Source organism: Benincasa hispida, chromosome 8 (assembly GCF_027475165.1).
Source record: "Benincasa hispida cultivar pf3 chromosome 8, pf3_genome.v1.1, whole genome shotgun sequence".
NCBI lineage: Eukaryota > Viridiplantae > Streptophyta > Magnoliopsida > Cucurbitales > Cucurbitaceae > Benincasa > Benincasa hispida.
Window position 1 is genome coordinate 27,930,802 of NC_143485.1, and position 16,195 is coordinate 27,946,996.

The window sequence follows — 16,195 nt, forward strand, 5'->3', positions numbered from 1 at the left end:
ATCTCATACATTTGCTAATTATATCATATAAAATTAACCAATCTAATTATATCATATATAATTGAACTTTCTCTTGTCAATTTGAATATTTCAAATTAACTCAAATATTGGTTCTCGACTTTTATCCAAGCTACCCAGGGACCTAATAGACCTGTGGCTCGAAGCTCCAACAGTACATGAATAGCCGACTAAACTCTTTAGCCATGAGATCCACCATCCGTTAACTATTAATGATTCCACTAAAGACGAACCGTTGAACTCTTCTTACCATAGATATATTTTTGTGTCCATCGGATATAACCAATCATGAGTACGATGACCCTTCACAGATGCTCGTAAGTACAGTTGGGCCAATTTACCGTTTTGCCCTTGTAGTTACATCTCACTCGTTAAGTACCACTGATTCCTCTGATGAACAATACAACATAGTCCAACTATGTGTGAACACCTCTCGGGCTAGGAGAAGGTGTGTGGTGCGACATTGTTCAAGTCCTGGAATCAGCCTTTAAGGGAGTCATCTATCTATTTACCTCTGCCTCGGAGAAGGAGTGAATTCCATCTTGTGTAGCTGAGATCCCAGCTCCTAAATTAGACGAATCCCCAAAATAGTAGGTTTGAATCGGCGAACTGTCCATTCGCACCCATACAAATCAAAGGACCACCCTCAATGGCAGGAGTTCCCAACTCACTCAGGATTGAGGTCATACATGCTTGAGTCACATACAGATAACCAGGGATTTTATGTTTATTGGTTGTGATAAAGCAAATAAAACATGTAAATAAGCAAAACAACAATATATGAAGTAAATATCATATATTAACAATCACAGATGTTCATATATACTATGTACAAACTACAGGACACGAGACTTTAGGACATCAACTCCAACATGAAGCCCTTGACAAGTTCAAAGAGTATAAGGCTGAAGTTGAAAACTTGTTAGGTAAGAAGATAAAAATACTACAATTTGAACGTGGTGGAGAGTATATGGACCTCAAATTCCATAACTATATTATAGAACATGGGATTGCGTCCCAACTCTCGGCCCCAGGTACACCTCAGTAGAATGGTGTATCAGAAAGGTGAAACAGAACCTGTTGGACATGGTTCAGTCTATGATGAGCTATGCTCATCTTCCAGACTCGTTTTGGGGTTTTGCAATGGAGACTGCATGTTATATCCTGAACAACGTTCCCTCGAAAAGTGTTTCTAAAATACCTTTTAAGTTGTGGAGAAGCCGTAAAGGTAGTTTACGCCACTTCCGGATTTGGGGTTGTCCAACACATGTGCTAGTGACTAACCTGAAGAAGTTGGAACCGCATTCGAAGGTTTGCCTCTTTGTAGGCTACCTCAAGGAAACGAGAGGTGGATACTTCATGATCTGAGTGAGAACAAATGTTTATTTCTATAAATACTATCATTTTGTCTAAGGATCAATGTCCTAAGACATCTCAAGAGGTTGAGAAAATGAGACGGATTCCCTATGCTTCAGCTGTAGGAAGCTTAATGTATGCAATGTTGTGTACTAAATCCGACATTTGCTATGCAGTAAGGATTGTCAGTCGGTATCAATCCAATCCAGGATTTGATCACTAGACGACAGTCAAGACGATCCTCAAGTATCTTCGGAGAAAGAGGAACTACATGCTTGTGTATGGAGATAAGGATCTGATCCTTACAGGATATACGGACTCTGACTTTCAGACCGATAGAGATTCTCGCAAATCAACATCGGGGTCAGTGTTCACTCTGAATGGAGGGGTTGTAGCGAAGCATCAAGCAAGGATTCATCGGAAACTCCACTATGGAAGCTGAATATGTAGCAGCTTGTGAAACAACTAAAGAGGCTGTTTAACTGAGAAAATTCCTTTCAGATTTGGCAGTTGTTCCAATTATGGATTTGTCTATCACTCTTTATTGTGATAACAGCAGGCCTATGGCAAATTCGAAGGAGCCTCAGAGTGATCGCCAGGGTAAGCATACAGAACGAAAATACCACTTGATCAGGGAGATTATGCATCGCGGTGATGCGATAGTCACAAAGATCGCGTCGAAGCACAACGTTGCTTATCCTTTTACAAAGGCCCTCATGGCTAAAATGTTCAAGAGACACCTGGAGAGTCTGGGTCTGCGAGACATACGACATCTTGTCTAGGGCAAATGGGAGATGATATTGAGGTATGCCCTAGTTTATTGTATATTGTACATGTTTTATATTGTATTGTACATTAGTCTCTCGAGGCATTAGAACAAGTGGGTGATTGTTCGGATTTGTGTCCTAATTCTCTCGGAGTCTCATTGTTTGTAATTATACACATTGTTTTATGAATAAAATAATTGTTATTTCATTCTGCCTTTTACTCATATCCAATAAACAAAGCTCCATGGTTATCTTATGTAAACTTAAGCATGTATATGTGATATACAAGTGGATCATGCCTTAAGTGATAACCTAAATAGGAAGAATTAAGGTGGGATACCTAATCTTGGTGGCACTATGGATGCGGTCCGCTTTGTGGAGGTTTGCAAGTGTTGTAAACTACTACAGATGATAGATCCTAACCATTCATGTGGAGACATGCGAGCGGGGGTGTCCTATACAAAGAGTTTATATAAGACCGGGCTACGAGATGACTAGACTCTATATATAACACTGTTGATACTAGAGACTTACATCTCATCTAAACGACCATAGGTGACACGACCTCAATCCTGAGTGTTTTGGGAACTCCTGCCTTTGAGGGCCGTCCTTTGATTAGTATGGGTGAGAGTGGCCAGATTGCCAACTCAACATGCCTACCTTTTTGCGGACTTGTCTGATTTGGGAGCTGAAAACTCAGTACACAAGATGGAATTCACTCATTCCCTGAAGCAGGGGTAAGTAGATAGATTGCTCCCTTAAGGGCTGATTCTGGGGCTTGAACATAGTGGCCACAACTTTTCTTTGGAAGGACTCAGTCATAGTAGGACTATGACTTATGTTCATTAGAGGGATCAGTGGTACTTAAGAAGTAAGATGTAACTACAGGGGCATAATGGTTATTGGCTGAGCTGTACTTACGAGCGATCTGTGAAGGGTTGTCACACTATTGATTGATTAAGATGGACACATAATATATCTGTAGTAAGAAGAGTTCAGCTGTCGGTATTTAGTAGAGTGCTTGGCAGTTAACGGATGGTGGATCCCGTGGCTAAAGAGTTTAGTAAGTTATTCATGTACCGTTGGAGCTTTGAGCTACAGGTTCATAAGGTCCCCTTGGTAGCTCAATGGATTCAAGTTGAGAATCAGTTCTTGGTGTTGATTTGAAATGTTTAAATTGACAAGAGGTAATTAGATTATATATGATTTGATCGGTGTGGTGTATGACATACATCAAGTGAAGGATTAATGTAAATGAGATTTACATTAAGTGCCATGAAATAGAAAAAGAACTATGGTTTGTATGTTTCATGAGATGAAATTTTAAAATTATAGGTTATAAATATAGTATGATAAATTGGTTATCATTATATTTATAATAATATTAATTATTGGATAATTATCTCTTTTTCTCTAATAACCAATTGAGTGAGAGGTTATTGGTGGTTTCATGGTAACTGTGAGTTAAAAAGGAAAAATGTTTTCCTATTTTTGGTAATGTTGTTTAAGGTTGATTTGAGATTTCCAATCTCGGAAAACACTCATGCAGAAGTTGTCAAGTAAATGAGATTTACTAAGCGACAGCTTGGAGTTAGCTAAACGATCGTGGAGTGTTCTTAGGCGATAGGCACTCAGCTAAGCGATGAGCTAAACAACCGCATAGATTTTTCTAGACGATCGAATAGATTTTCCTAAACGATTGGGCATCGACCGATACGACAGGTTCGTCCATCTCCCACTTGCTCAATCGTTTACACGATTGTGGTTTCTCCATTTTTCTGCCTCAAACCAAGTTCAAACAGAGCCCACCCTCTGGATTCTCACATCCAGAATACCAAGGTAACCTTCTTGGTGGTGTCATACTCAACTCGACACTGTCGAGGTTCTGTGGAGGCCGTTTATGGAGTTCGGGTTGTTCATGACCTTGGCAATCGCTTAGTTCGAGTGCGTAGTGTTCGTGCAGTATAGCGATCGTGTTGGACAAGCATTTGTGTGTTACTGTGTTGCTGTGATCGAGCGTTCGTGATCAAGGAGCTTTGCGATGAGTCTGCAAAAGTGTCTCTTGTCCTTGATCTATAATAAAGCATGCTATAATTTTGTATTTCGCATAACCATATGTTTTTGTTTTTGATTGTAATTGTAAAGTTCATATACAATTATAATTTGGAATGATCTTTTCGCTGCTCATGGAAATCCTCGTGTTTGATTTTCTTCAGCCGATCCATTATCGTCCAGCCCCTTCCGCTATCGATTGTTGCTGGTTCAGTGGTTGGCATATTGGTTAATTTTGGGTTACCCACTTGATTTTGGTTTGGATTGTTAATTTACCCATTATGGTTGGATGCTAGATTTGGGGGTTTTGGAGGAGAATTTGTGCACTGTCCAACGGGTGTTAAAGTTCCTTCTTCGTGGCGATTTGGTAAGTTCCAAGGCTTGGTAACCCCCATTGTGGTATGGTATGGGGATTGTTAGATTAAATTTTATATCTATTGGTTTTGGGTTAAAATTGTTAATATCTCTTGGGTTTAGACTTTAGATTCAAGATTGAGATGTTTAGGGGCGTTGCTCATCAAAGTAAAGGCCAATTTTCTTTTGAAGTTTGGTAAGTTTGGAGTAAGTTGTTGGTTGGTTATTTTGAATTAAGATTAATTGTGGAGAATTAAGTTATTAATTTTGAAATTTGTGTATGTTCAGGTAGCGAACGTAATTGGGTTTTGGAATCAAGTTTAGACTGAGCCATAGTTTAGGTAAAGTTAAATTGGAGGTCTTTGAATAACTCGGTCAATTAGAGTTAGACCCAAAATATTGATTTAAATATTGGATTTATTTTAGGTGTTGTTTGGCTAGAAAAGGATAAGTTTGCTTGGGTTTCTTTGGATTTAACTTTGAGGTAAGTAATCTTACTATTAGAAACTGCCCACGGGCCAGACACTAGATGTATGCTAGCATGATAGATGGATATTATGACAGAACGATAGCATGATAGATTGATAGTATAGTATAACCAATGTATGTTCTTGTATGAGGATCTGAAAGATTAATTGTGCACATAGATACTTGAATGCTAGCATGAGATGATATTTGATTCCATGAGGTCGTATTTGATCTGAGGATGTTGAGATGTATATGTATGTTATAGAGCCATGTTGTTGAGATGTATTTGAATGTCGTAGAACTATGATGTTAAGATGTATATGTATATTATAGAACCATGTTGTGATACTTGTGATGTTGAGATTGTGATAGTGTCCTCACTGATTAGTTAGATGCCCACAAGATGTTGTGTTATCTTTGAAATTCAACAGAGGTTGTGTTGCCTTCGGGATTCGTCGGAGGTTGTGTTTCCTTTGGGATTCACTAGAGATGGTGGTTTCCTTCGGGATCCACCAGAGGTTGGGTTTCCTTCGGGATTTACTAGAGGTGGTGTTTTCCTTCGGAATTCACCAGAGGTTGTGTTTCCTTTGGGATTCACTAGAGGTGGTATCTCCTTCGGGGTTCACCAGAGGTTGTGGGTCCTATGAGACTTACTAAAGGTAGTGGGCATACTAAACTATAGTAGGATAAAAATTAGTTTTTCATGTATGAGTTCCATAAGAACTAGAGGAGTATTTATGTTCCATCAGAGGTAGGCATTTAGAGAACATAGATGCCTAGCCTAACCTAAGTGGTGGGGTTACTTACTGAGTACTTTTATACTCATTCTTTCTCATGTTGTTGTTTCAAGTAAGGGTAGAGATGCACCGGCGACTGACAAGAGGAATCCTTGATCGAGCAACTGGGGACTAGTTTACATGCTTCCGCTCATATTTTAATATTTCTATTATGTTTTACATTTTCAGTTTTAAGATTCGTGTCTACCGCTTCAGTTTTTTTATAGACTTAATTGTTTCTTTTTATGATTTAAGGGTACCTTATCCTTCACTTTAAGTATTTGAATTTAATGCAAATATTTTTAGTTATCTCATTTATTTAGCATTTATTTCGTTATAAAAAAGAATGTCATGTTAACTTACATGCATGCATGCATTGGTAACGGCCTAGCTTGAGTCCTAGAGGGTCGAGTCATTACAGTTTGTATCAGAGCCCGAGTTTTGGGTTCTGAAGACTAACTTAGTACGTAAGTCTAGGTAGTCCATGTATCCCAGTAACAGATTCCTCGTCATCGCCAGGTGTCCTACTAATGAAAGTTTTTAGTACATATATGAGATTAGTGATGTAATGTTTCAATAGCATGCTTTCTGAGAAAGACCCAGAGATAGAGAGCTGATGTGCGAGTTCATGGCAGGGCATGGCACCTAAACTTAGAGCAAGAAAGACTGTTAGAGGAGGAGTTCAGGACCCCCAAGTGCAATATCCACGAGTTCAGGATCCTCCCCCTCCAGGGGTGCAGGAAGAGGGAGCCGAGGGTAGCCAGACCGTCCCGACAGCTCCGAATCCACCTATGACCTAAGTTGATGAGAAGGCAATGGAGGCAAGAATTGGTGAAGCAGTTGCATCCTCCCTGATGGAAAGACTACAAGAGTTGATCCGTAACACGATGGCAGGACAGACTTCCCAGAACCAGGCTCAGAAAGAACAAGTGCCACTTGAGCAGTTGCAGCAGACCCGATCGCAGAATTGAGACATGCAGGACCTGTCTTTTGAGGCTAAGCATTTGAGGGATTTCAGGAAGTTTGACCCTCGCTCTTTTGATGGATCGTTGAGGGATCCCATTAAATCAAATATGTGGCTATCATCGATGCAACAATTTTCCGTTTTATGAGGTGCCCGGAAGAGCACAAGCTCCAACGTGTAGTTTTCATGCTAACTGGCAACACAGAGATTTGGTGACATTCAGCAAAGAAAATGATTGATACTAGTGGGGGACTTGTAACCTGGGAGTAGTTCAAGGAGAATTTTTATGAGAAGTATTCTTCAGCCAACACCTGGTACAACAAGCAAGCAAAGTTATTAAAATTGAAACATGGAGTTATGTCAATAAAGGAATATGAGCAAGAATTTGATAAGTTGTTTCACTTTTCTCCTGAGCTAGTAGCCACCGAGGCAACAAGGACAGAGAGATTTATCCAAGGTTTGAGGAGCGGATTGCGAGGTATGGTACATGCCTTGGACCTTAAGACGTATGTTGCAGCACTGCATGTCGCCTTGAGGATTGATGCTGACTCTCAAGCAGGAGAAGAGTATAGGAAGTCGCTCAGGATTGGGACCTCTGCAGGTTAGAAAAGGAACCAAAACACAGTTAATGCTCCACGTCAGTGGGGACAGCAGGGCTCTTAAGTTGTGACTGTCAAGGAAGATAAGCCGATCTTACTACTTGTGGTAGGCGACAATGGAGACGTTGCCGAGTCGACTCTGGGGTTTGTTTTCGATGTGGTCAGAAGGGGCATATTTCAGAGAAATGCCCAAGGAGGAACGTGCCTGAACCCAGGGGCTAGCCCGTAAGCTCGTTTTAGGGAGGCCCGAGTTGTCAGTAGCAGCAAGGGATAGTGTTTTCTACCACTCCGCGTGAGGCCGAGAAGTCAGGCACAGTTATGACAGGTACGCTTCCCATTTTGGGGCACCACATTTTAGTTTTGTTTGACTATGGCTCTTTGCACTCATTTATATCCTCCATATTTGTAAAGCATGGCACGTTAGAGTCAAAACTTTGCTCTTTGCACTGTCTATTTCCACTCCATCATGAGAGATCATGTTAGTTACTAAAAATATAAAGGCATGTCAGGTAGAGATAGCAAATCATACATTAGATGTGACCTTGATAATTCTAGATATGCGTGACTTTGATGTGATACTGGGCATAGATTGGTTAGCTGCTAATCATGCCAGCATAGATTGCTCCCTCAAGGAGGTCATTTTTAACCCTTCTACAGGAGCCAGTTTTAAGTTTAAAGGGGTTGGGACCATGGTCCTACCCAAAGTGATTTCAGCATTAAAGGCCAGTAGACTGTTTGACCAAGGGGCCTGGGACATTATGGCCATTATGGTTGACACTAGAGAGGTTGAAGTCACCTTAACTTCAAAGCCAATAGTATGAGATTTTTTAGACGTTTTTCCAGAAGACCTTCTCGGACTGCCCCCACAACGGGAGAGAGATTTTGTAATTGAGTTGGAGCCAGACACAACCCCATTTTGAAAGCTCCATATAGGATGGCACCAGCAGAGTTGAGGGAATTTAAGGTCTAGTTACAGGAGTTGTTGGACAAGGGTTTCATACGCCCTAGTGTGTTACCATGGGGTGTATCCATTTTGTTTAAAAAAGAAGGATGGATCGTTACGTCTGTGCATTGATTACAGAGAGCTGAACAAGGTGATCGTCAAAAATAAGAATCCCCTCCTCAAGATTGATGACTGTTCGACCAGTTGTAGGGAGCTATGGTGTTCTTAAAGATTGATCTCCGGTCAGGATACCATCAGCCGAGAATAAAGGACAGTGACATACCCAAGACAACTTTTCGTTTGAAGTATAGGCATTATGAGTTCATAGTGATGCCATTTGGTCTGAAGAATGCCCTAGCAGTGTTTATGGATCTGATGAATGGGGTGTTCAAGGAATTCCTCGACACCTTTGTGATTGCTTTTATGGATGATATCTTGGTTTATTCCAAGACAGAGGCTAAACATGAGAAGCATTTGTGAAAAGTTTTAGAGACGTTGAGAGCCAATAAGCTTTATGCCAAGTTCTCTAAATGTTTTTGGTTGAGGCAGGTGTCCTTTCTAAGACATGTAGTATCGAAGAAAGAAGTCTCCGTGGATCTTGCAAAGATTGAGGCAGTTACAAGTTGGGCTCGTCTAACCATAGTCAGTGAGGTGTGCAGTTTCCTGGAGTTAGCAAGTTACTATAGACGATTTGTAAAGGACTTCTCTCGCATAGCCACCCTCATTGACTCAATTGACCCGGAATGGAGCTTCTTTTGTTTGGAATGAGGCTTATGAAAGTAGTTTCTAAGATCTCAAGCAGAGGCTGGTTTTAGCCCCAGTTCTTATAGTACCAGATGGATTAAGTGGTTTTGTCATTTACAGTGATGCATCTAAGAAGGGTTTGGGATGTGTATTGATGCAGCAGGGAAAAGTAGTTGCTTACGCTTCGCGTCAATTAAAGAATCATGAACAGAATTACCCCACACACGACTTGAAATTAGCAGCAGTGATTTTTGCTCTCAAGATCTGAAGGCACTACTTATATAGAGAGAAGATACAGTTTTTCACCGACCACAAGAATTTAAAGTAATTTTTCATTCAGAAGGAGTTGTACATGAGGCAAAGAAGATGGTTAGAGTTGGTGAAAGATTATGACTGCAAAATTTTGTACCATCCGGGAAAGGCGAATATAGTGGTAGATGCCCTAAGTATAAAGGTAACCATTCAGCAGCCCTCATTATTAAACGGACTTATTTGTGCAAGGAGCTAGAGTGGATAGAGATTGCAGTGGCAATGGGGAAGGTCACGACACAGTTAGGCAGTTGTCAGTGTAACTGAGTCAAGGCAGAGAATTATTGATGCGCAGTGGTGTGACTCTTATCTGGAGGAGAGAGTTCGTAGGGTGGAGTCAGGCCAGGTTGGTGAATTCTCGATATCAGCGGAAGGTGGTCTCCTTTATCAGGGACGTTTATGCATGCCAGCAGATAATGATATTAAGAATGACTTCTTGTCATAGACTTACAGTTCCTTGTTTTTGATTCATCCCGAAAGCACCAAGATGTATCAGGACTTGAAACGTTATTACTGGCGGAATGATATGAAAAGAGAGATTGTGGAGTTCGTCAGTAAGTGCTTGGTGTGCCAGCAGGTGAAAGCCCCAAGACAGAAGCCAGAAAGCTTGTTACAGCTTTTGAGTGTGCCAGAATGGAAGTAGAAGCATCTGTCTATGGACTTTATTGTGGGGTTGCCTCCAATAGTCTGATAATGCACAACATACTACAAGAACATTCATTAATAATGCATATCTAGAAGTAGTATCGCATAAAGAAAATAAAGTCATCATTCATCCATGCGTTATATGACATAAGATTAGAATACATTGTACGTCAACAAGTTTATGGCATCTTTATGTCTTTACAAGTTTATGGTAATGCATCAGATTTCATGTTGTCACAGTCAAAGGTTTCACTGTGATTTGGATTGTGGTAGACAGACTTACTAAATTAGCACATTTCATACCTGGAAAGTCCACCTTTTTAGTAAATAAGTGGGCACAGACATACATGAAAGAGATGGTGAGATTGCACAGAGTGCCTGTGTCCATTTTGTCAGACAAAGACCCTCGTTTCACGTCTAACTTCTGGAAGAGTCTTTAGGCAGCTTTGGGAACCCAGTTGGATTTCAGTATAGCTTTTCACCCATAGACTGATGAGCAGACAGAGCTATTGAATCAGATATTGGAAGATATGTTGCGTGCCTGTGCCATAGAGTTTTCAGGAAGTTGGGATGCTCACTTGCATTTAATGGAGTTTGCTTATAATAATAGCTACCAGTCCTCTATTGGGATGTCACCATTTGAGGCCCTATATGGAAAGAGTTGCAGGTCTCCTGTGTGTTGGGATGACGTAGGAGAGAGGAATTGTTAGGACCTGAACTAGTGCAAACCACGAATGAGGCAATATAGAAGATCAGGGCTCGTACACAAACAACTCAGAGCAGACAAAAGAGCTATGCCGATAAAAGACGTAAGGACTTGGAATTTGAGACTGGTGATAAAGTGTTCTTAAAAGTGGCACCTATGAAAGGTATTCTGAGGTTTAATAGGAAAGGGAAGTTGAATCCGATATTCATTAGACCTTTTCGAGGTCTTGGAGCGAATCGGCCCCGTAGCTTACCGTTTGGCATTACCTCCATTACTGTCTTCAGTTCATAATGTCTTCCATGTTTTGATGCTAAGAAAGTATATGACAGACCCATCCCATGTAGTTGACTTTGAACCCTTGCAGTTGAATGACAACCTGAGCTGTGGTGAGAAGCCTGCAGAGATTCTCACCAAAGAGGTAAAGACATTATGCTGCAGGGAGATAGCATTTGTGAAAGTATTGTGGCAAAATCATCAGTTCAAGGAAGCCACTTGGGAGCGAGAGGATGAGATGAAGGCCCAATACCTAGAGCTGTTCCAAGAGTAACTTTCGAGGATGAAAGTTTGTAAATGGGGAAGAATGTACCACCCCAAATTTTTGTTACTAATGTAAATTCTTTTAATTAGAGGTGTTTTTGGAATTTTGGACTTCAAGTGTAATTGCGGGAATTTAATTATTGACGTTGGAAATTATTTATGTTGAAAATGATTGGCTGAAGTTATTTCTTTTTTGAAAGGAAGGGAATTTAAAGAATTATGTGGATTAGGAAAAGAATAGAATAAAATAAGATATATTTTATTCTTTTTTTTTTTTTATTCTTTCCTTTCCTTTTCCCTTTCTTTTTCTTTTTTTCTCCTTTCCCCTTCTTCTTCCTTGCGCAGTCCCCCCAGTCTTCTTTTCTTCAGCGTCGCCCGAAACCCTAACCCCTCACCCGACGAACCTTCTAGCCATCGCGTCTTCCATCGAGCATAGCACCCACGAGCCGTCACCCCAATCCATGAGCAACACGTACCACCAACCACCCCAACCGCGCAACCTCCCCCTTCTCAGCTACGTTTCTGTGCCTCTCCTCATCGTCGACTCTATGCACGGAGTTTCGCATGCCTCTGCTTACGTCGCGTCGGTGGCCGTCGACTCCTAGCCGTCCGCGGGTTACAGATCTAAAGTCGCGTGCGTCTTTCACCGTTTGTGGGTTTTGTGCCATTGCCCTGATCTATCCAGCCGTCCACTACCGTTTCTCCGCCTGGCCAACCACGCTGATCCATCACCACCAGCCCCTGCCACCATTGATTGCTACTAGTTCGGTGGTTGGGTAAGTTATATGGCATTTTGGTTAATTTTGGGTTACTTACTTGATTTTGGTTTGGATTGTTAATTTACTCATTATGGTTGGATGCTAGATTTGGGGGTTTTGGAGGAGAATTTGTGCGCTGTCCAGCGGGTGTTAAAGTTCCTTCATCGTGGCGATTTGGTAAGTTCTAAGGCTTGGTAACCCCCATTGTGGTTTGGTTTGGGGATTGTTATATTAAATTTTATATGTATTAGTTTTGGGTTAAAATTGTTAATATCTCTTGGGTTTGGACTTTAGATTCAAGATTGAGACGTTTAGGGCGTTGCTCATCAAAGTAAAGGCCAATTTTCTTTTGAAGTTTTGGTAAGTTTGGAGTAAGTTGTTGGTTGGTTATTTTGAATTAAGATTAATTGTGGAGAATTAAGTTATTAATTTTGGAATTTGTGTATGTTCAAGTAGCCAACAGAATTGGGTTTTGGAATTAAATTTAGACCGAGCCATAGTTTACGTAAAGTTAAATTGGAGGTCTTTGAATAATTCGGATAGTTGAAGTTAGACCCAAAATATTGATTTAAATATTGGATTTATGTTAGGTGTTGCTTGGCTAGAAAAGGATAAGCTTGCTTGGATTTCTTTGGATTTAACTTCGAGGTAAGTAATTTTAATACTAGAAACTGCCCACGGGCCAGGCACTAGATGTATGCTAGCATGATAGATGGATATTATGACAGAACGATAGCATGATAGATTGATAGTATAGTATAATCGATGTATGTTCTTATATGAGGATCTGAAAGATTAATTGTGCACATAGATACGTGAATGCTAGCATGAGATGATATTTGATTCCGTGAGGTTGTCTTTGATCTGAGGATGTCGAGACGTATATGTATGTTGTAGAGCAATGATGTTGAGATGTATATGTATGTCGTAGAACTATGATGTTGAGATGTATATGTATGTTATAGAACTATGTTGTGATACTTGTGATGTTGAGATTGTGATAGTGTCCTCCTGATTAGTTAGATGCCCACTAAATATTGTGTTTCCTTCGAAATTTACCACAAGTTGTATTTCCTTCGGGATTCACTAGATGTGGTGGTTTCCTTCGGGATCCACCAGAGGTTGTGTTTCCTTCAAGATTCACTAAAGGTGGTGTTTTCCTTTGAAATTCACCAGAGGTTGTGTTTCCTTCCGAATTCACCAGAGGTTATGTTTCCTTTGGGATTCACTAGAGGTGGTGCTTTCCTTCGAGATTCACCAGAGGTTATGGGTCCTACGAGACTTACTAGAGGTAGTGGGCATACTTAACTACAGTAGGATAAAAATCAGTTTATAATATATGAGTTCCATAAGGACTAGCCTGACCCCAGCGGTGGGGTTACTTACTGAGTATTTTTATACTCATTTTTTCTCATGTTGTTGTTTCAAATAAGGGTAGAGATGCACCGACGACTGATAAGAGAAATCCTTGATCAAGCCACCGGGGACTAGTTTACATGCTTTTGCTCATATTTTAATATTTCTATTATGTTTTACATTTTCAGTTTTAAGATCCGAGTCTACCGTTTCAGTTTTTTTTTTTTTTTTAGATTTAATTGTTTCTTTTCATGATTTATGGGTACCTTATCTTTGACTTTAAGTATTTGAATTTAATGCAAATCTTTTTAGTTATCTCATTTATTTAGCATTTATTTCATTATAAAAAGAATGTCGTTTTAACTTACATGCATGCATGCGTTGGTAACATCCTTGCTTGAGTCCTAGGGGGTCGAGTTGTTACATCACTGATTAGTTAGATGCCCATTAGTGGTTGTGTGTCTTTCGGGAATCACTAGAGGTGGTGCTCTCCTTTGGGATTCACTAGAGGTTGTGTTTCCTTTGGGATTTACTAGAGGTGATGTTTTCCTTCGGAATTCACCAAAGGTTGTGTTTCATTCGGTTTCACTAGAGGTGTGTCTCCTTCGAGGTTCACCAAAGGTTGTGGGTCCTATGGGACTTACTAGAGGTAGTGGGTATACTTAATTATAGTAGAATGAAATTCATATATTCATGTATATATGTGTCCTATAGGGATTAGGTTTGTGCTTACGTCCCATCAGAGATAGGCATCTAGAGGACATAGATGCCTAGCCTGACCCCAATAGCGGGGTTACTTACTGAGTATTTTATACTCGCCCCTTCTCATGTTTATGTTTCAGGTAAGGGTAGGGACGCGCTGGCAAATGACAAGAAGAATCCATGAACGAGCCACTGGAGACCAGTTTTAATGCTTCCGCTCATGTTTTAAGAGTTCTTTTATGTTTTTAATTTTCAGTCTTGACATTTGAAACTTATCGTTTGATATTTGTTTTTAGACTTATTTATTTCCATTTATGACTTATGGGTACCCTATCATTTGATTTTGATATTTGAATTTAATTAAGATCTTTTAAGTTACCTTATTTATTTGGCATTTATTTCACTATAAAAATATTTCGTTTTAACTTCCATGCATGCATGCATTTAGTAACGGTGTAGCTTGAGTCCTAGGAAGTCAGGTCGTTACATCTAGATTATACTACATACATGGCTCAGACTCTCTAGATGACTTTTGAACACTTTAGTCGAGAGAGCCTTTATAAATGGATCAGCGATGTTGTACTCCTAAGCGATCTTGGTGACGATCACATCTCTTCGTTGCACAATCTTCTGTATCAGGTGATACTTCTTCTTTGTGTGCTTTCTTCGTTTGTGGCTGCAAGGTTCTTTTGAGTTGGCTACTACTCCATTGTGTCATAGTATGTGTAGCATGATCGCATAGCTTTGCGCTGGCTGAGGTTGCCCCTGCGGTCAAGCTTAGGGTTGCAATGAAGACATCCTCACATTTTCTCTATTTTCCATGCATTTTACTACGCGTCAACAGTTATCGTGTCTCTATCTTTCATTCATATTCCCACTGCTTTGTTTGTTAGTTAGGAGTAGGAGTAGTGCTTAGCGTACAACCTCCATCATTATTTTATTCATCCGCCGCAAACACATCGCCACATATATTTAGTTACAAGTCCCTGAGTTCGACCTCGGATCACCCGAGAAACTTGCATTCGCGTTATACTTGGTGTGAGCACAAGAAAACTTATGACAGGAACACATGGTCATCACATATAAGAGTAAGGCATATTTTCATTCCAACACATGACCACCGACGCATGAGTTTAAACGCATAACCTAAGACATACATCACATATTGCATCCCACATAATTTTAGCCATCAGTTTTTGGTAGCTAATTTCACGTCACCAATGATCCGAGGTCGAACTCAGGGACTTGTAACTCACTGTTTGTGAAGTAATGTGTTTGAGGAGATGAATAAAAAAATAAGGAAGCTAAAAGACTATGTGCTTCTACTCCTAACTAAATAGATTGAGCAATGGAAGTATGACTATGAGAATTGGTAGAGACGCAGCAACTGTTAACGCGTAATAAGATGCATGGAAAAATAAATAGAATGGTGGAGGGGATAAATTCATCGCATCATTAAGCTTGATCACAAGGGTAATCCCAGCTCGCCACACTAACGCATCGCACACCTTTCGGTGGTCAACCGCATGCTTATATCTCTATAAAGAATGGTTGTGTTGAACATAAGATTATTCCTATCTTTAGGAACACTTCTTACTTTGCTTAGTGAGTTCCACTACTTACCCTCTCAGGTAGTTAGTTGCGGCTAATCAGCTCATAGACAAGCATTGTGACAACTCATAGACAAGCATTGCTACAGCCTCACACTAAACAAAGAGGATTAACTCACTATACTCACGTGATGCACACCTTTCGGTGGGTTGCTACATGCTTCATATCTCTATGCCGCATGATTGAGTATGCGATAATGCTTGTGATCTTTACTTAGTTCGTTGTAATGAAAGTAAGGGATGATAAAGAAAGAGATTATGAAGATGGTATCAAAGGAAATAAAGAGATGCATTGATTACAAAATGTATTAATTTCTTAAGCCAAAATGTAATACAATACAGAGATAAGAAGAGAGGTGGAGGGCGAGATGTAGGCAATCTCTTGCTTCCATCAGATGTATGTCAAGGCTGCCGGTGGTGCCATGAATGGGCGGTGGAGTAGTCTCTCTCGAGCTCTATCTCCGACAAAGCTCCGGTCGTCACTCGGAATGGTTTGAAGGAATGAAGAACTCTCAAAGAATGTCTTGCTCA